The 4,984-nt window shown below is 32.1% G+C and overlaps 1 long non-coding RNA gene across 1 annotated transcript; it reads left to right on the forward strand.

Moving 5' to 3' along the window:
- Window positions 1-200: 200 nt before the first annotated feature.
- Window positions 201-958, forward strand: LOC139487044 (uncharacterized). Its single transcript, XR_011655722.1, has 2 exons — window positions 201-282; window positions 841-958. It is a non-coding gene; the product is annotated as an uncharacterized lncRNA (long non-coding RNA).
- Window positions 959-4,984: the final 4,026 nt, after the last annotated feature.

The following is a 4,984-nucleotide window of genomic DNA, read 5'->3' on the forward strand; positions in this document are numbered from 1 at the left end:
AATGGTGTTAAAGAGAAGTCTTATTTTTCTTCATATGATATAATTTAATTTATGAAATACACTTTTGAATCAACATACATATATTACATTGAGACCTTTCTTATAGCTTACCATGCTAATCCCCATTTTACGTGAGCCTCTGTGTCAAATTTTAAATCACCTTTACAGTTTTGTTTATACAACATGTGATTTTTCATTTCAGTGTTAACCATGATTCTGACAAGCATTCTGTTGAAAAATCTAATATGTGAATTGGTCTGCAGATGACAATTTAGCATTGAGGTATGTATCAACTAATGTCATGTTTTATTTTTGTTTTGGCCGCAAAAGTTTACAATTTGCCATTGTGCCATCTGTATTTTGCACCGACAAAACATCATCTAAACACTTGCCTTGGATTTATACACATCAGAATCCAGTCTCACATACTTAAATTTTATAATTCGTACCAATTTTTTTTTTACCAGCATTCAAAGGGACATAACCCTTTTTAAAACATTTTGATGTATTTTTTATTACTCTTTCTCCTCATTTTTTAATGTAAAATACAAGAAAGTGGACTTTTTAGGTGTAAATCTATTAGAAATATACTGCAATAAATAAATGAAATGATTTTGATATCAGTAACAATTATGATTGACTGAAAGGGAACCGTTATTTGTCATACTCGGGGAACAGACCAAAAACTCAAGTTACACATAAGGGCTTATAGAAACTTTGGTGGAGACTGTTAACATTTATAGAAACAGTTCTTTCAGCTAAAACACTTTAATTGTTGATTTGACATTACATTTCTTTCATTTTTTCTGGGAAAATAATTACATTTGCTTTATTTTTTAGGCAAAAGATATCAAGTTTTGATGAAAAAAGAAGGAAGAAGGAAAATGGACCAAAACAGACCAAAACAGACCTTCAAATGAACTCTAAAAGGTGCAATAAAATTGTATATCATCTTAAAGTTGTCTTTTGTATCCTATTTAATTGTTTGAATGCTTAGATCATGAGTATATGATCAGATATTAGTCAACACTGCATTTTATAATGATACACTGAAAAAAGGATTTTTCGAAGAAATAAGACTGCAATCGCTGTAGGATATGACCTTACATTACAGTGATTTTCTCTGAAACTATAGATCTGACTGAAACAAAACTTGGCAGTTATGCTTGAAATAACTTGCAATTGGAGGGAAAAAAATTACATTAAGTTTATTTGACATTTAGGTGTTCTTTAGGTGTAATACCACCAAATCATGATACGGCACATCCGGTTGCATACGATAGTAGGTCTAAAAAAATATTCCCTTGAATTTGACAGTTGTAGAAAATTAACCCTGCATTTCAATGCACTTAATTTTTTTCTGAGTCATAAGCATGTATGTTGGGTGTCTGAAAGCATCATTCTTTGTTTATTTGATGGTCTTATAAAATATTTTGGAAAGTTAAGGTTACCTAGTTACCAAAGCAGGTAACCAGTAAATAATAGTGTCAAAATTGGGTTGTTTACTTCCGGTGCTGGTTACTTTCTTATATGCAATGAAATGTAGTGTGAAATTTTCACTGTAGCACTGAACAGGATTAAACATTATTCATGCAAAGTATTTCTTTGGTTGAAATAAAGGTAAATACTGTACATTTTTTTTAAAAGTGCCAATTTAACAAAGACTAATAGGGGAAAATCAATGGTGGTATTACACCTTAATACATTTATAAGGTATGATATTTACTGGTTTATTGTACCAATTTCTACATGTTTTAATCCTGTGTCTGCCCGCCAAATTCAAGTTAAGTAACACCAAATGGTAGAATATAGGACAGTTAGGCCTATAAGTATCCTGTATTGTATTGTACATGTAAGTGCTAATTTTGCCTAATTAAACGACATCCACAGGTTTTACTAAGATGCAGAACTATCGAAAAATGAATTGGCCGTTGAACGTGTGGACCTCTCTTTTTATGTGTAAACACAGGCACCCGACGTCCGGACCCTTCCCCTTTTTTATGTGTAAACACATGAAACCGACGTCCGAACCCTTAACCTTTTTATGTGTAATCCACCTACACATTGTTTTGACTAAAAGATACAATTATTTAAACGAATTTATTAGCAAAAAACGACTGGATCGACGAATACAAACACAAAGAGCATATCATACTCAAACCCTCCTGCGGGTATCTTCTTGTTATTCAAATATAAAGAACCAAAACTAATCAGTTATAGCTTAGTATGAACATAGAGCTTTCACTTACATATAAATTAGTATAATATCGTTGTACCAAGAATGGTAAAGGTGTAACAGACAAACCAGTGTCTAACTATCATGTCCAAACCAATGAAATAAGCGGAAAACTCTATATTCAAATAATTCAAACTTACAATGTACAATTTAAATAAATGCAAGTTTTATATAAAATTTGTTCTTTAATTTGTGGCTATACGAGATGAAGCATAAAGATCATATCTGGGGAAATTAGAGGCATAAAATCTAATATGATCTACATCTCCAAAATTCTCAAAACAATATAATGATAAGTCTTACAAATTTGTTTACTAAAGAAAAAATAGTAACATTAATTAATCATACTTATAGCGAACAACAACCGTTACAATTGTTTAACTATAACATGTCAAAATAAACTTTCGTGTCTTTTATTCTTCTGCAAGGCTATAACTGTATCAGTCATTTAATAGTTGCATGTTAAGTCATTTAAAAGGGTTATATTAAACTGTTAAAAAAAAACTTTGGGAAAACACAAATTCAACTTCATCAAAATACCAATCAGGAATAAGTCTGCCGTGTTGATACTAGTAGTTGAACTTAATGCACAAATATTACTGTGTTCACATTAACGAAAGTCTCTTTACAGATGTACACAATATGTTACCCGGGTGTATTCCAATTGACTGCATGTATGCTTGACGGGCGGCTTCCTGGTCTCCTGATAATTGTAAAACAATACCAAGAATATTGTAGGCTTCAGATAGACAAACTTTATTATTCCCAATTAAAAACTGTTCTGCTATAACAAGTTGCAAAGTATGGATGGAATCCTGATATTGTCGGAAATTATTGAGATGATAATGACACAAAATGTTTAGAAAATAAGCATAAACTATAGAGGAAATACAACAATCTTCATTTTCCACTTCCATTTGTAGTTCATTTGGTATGAGCCAAGAGTTATGTAAAAATTTAATATGATCTATAAGCAATATTTTCCATAATTGTACAATACTATCGATCTGGAAAATTTTCAGTTTGAACAATTGGTCATGAATATCCAACTTTTTTATTAAGAAGTATAATTTTTCGGGAGTACATTTTGATAAAGAATATATGCTGATGTGTAATGCTTTATTGTATTGTTTTGTCTTATAGAAGAACGAAGCTACCATCAACCATCCAGATACAGCGTCGTGATAGATATTCTGTAACAGTGTACTAAGACAGGAATTATACTGCTTGTATTCGTTTTTATTACCTTTTCTAGTACTATTCAGTGGAGCAGACTGCGCATACTGTGAACCCCACACTGACATGTAATATGTATATGCGTATTTTAGTGAGGATTGGTCACGGGAAACTATCTGGTGTATTCCTCTTTTGTATGTGGAATGGTTACAATGCGGATATATATAAGTATGATTTACCAACCATAATAATGCGGAAGTAAGTGGTTTTGCGACCTCGATGAAATGCAATTTATGCGGTTCGATGAAAGCCATCGACATTGTTACATGAAAGTTAGATAATTGATTTGAAAAAAAGAGGCATCGCCATCCGTAACTATGCAGGGTATAAAGTTTCTCTAATAGTATTTCACGAGCACGTCCCTCTATTTTGTTCTCAAACATATTGTTCTCTGGAATGAAGTAATGTAAACAAACTGAATAGTGAACACAATAAATCAGTCTGCTGAAATATCGCATAAAACAAGGTATAAGATTTTCTGGTTTCCATACGGATTGTGGTAATTCTTCAGATATCCAGAAGATAATTGTTTTCAAGAAGTATGAACAGAGTAAATCTTTACATTCGGCGTAGGTTGCTATTACATCTTTCAAAAGAATTTTCAGGAGGGCATAACATATTAATTGAGTATGTGTAAAAGTATTAATAAGTAATTTTTCACCAACAGAAAAAGAAATTCGCCATTCTATATCCTCTTTTGGCGATCCCTTAACTCCGATTGGTACAAAAAGTACTCCATGTTTTGTAATATTTTGTTTGACATTAAAACTTGGCCATGCGTTATTTGATCTTGATATCCACTGTGATGCTTGTGATATCCACGTTTTACAATGTAAGCAGATTGCAAAGTCAAACATTCCGTCTTCATTAGATATACACGGTCCATGAACTACACTATCTGTCAAACGAATGTGCTCTTGTTTATATAATGCGCTCGAAAAATAAAATTTTCCGTTAAGTTCTTCGAAGTATTGCAATTGAAACTGACTATTAGTTTGGTCTACTTGCAACAGAGTGGTACCAGGTTTTACATCATCTGTGTTCATAGACAAGTACAAAACATTCAACTTGAAACGCAGTTTAATGTCTTCATAAACCTCCATATCTTTATATACTAGCATTATATCTAAATCACTACCTCTCATCTCAAGTCCTTCACCATAACTTCCACTTGTGATACATGTTATACAACAGTTGCTATTTATATCATCCCTGACTGTGGTCATCAGTCTTAGTGTTTTTACATGATTCTCTGATCCAACTATGTTCTGGCACATGTAACGATACAGTGCTAATGATATGGTGTTTGTGTCTGAAATAACATGAAATGATAACATAATGCGCATAAGGGAATGAAAAACTATGTTCACCATATTGGTGTTAACATAAAACTTCTATCAGCTTTTACTATGACTCTGTTCATAAGAGAGGAAGAAGGTACTCAAAGGAATAGTCCTACTCACAAGACGAAAATATACTGACAACTCTAAAACATAAACAAAAACCTGAAAT

The sequence above is a fragment of the Mytilus edulis genome, chromosome 8 (assembly GCF_963676685.1).
Source record: "Mytilus edulis chromosome 8, xbMytEdul2.2, whole genome shotgun sequence".
NCBI classification, from domain to species: domain Eukaryota; kingdom Metazoa; phylum Mollusca; class Bivalvia; order Mytilida; family Mytilidae; genus Mytilus; species Mytilus edulis.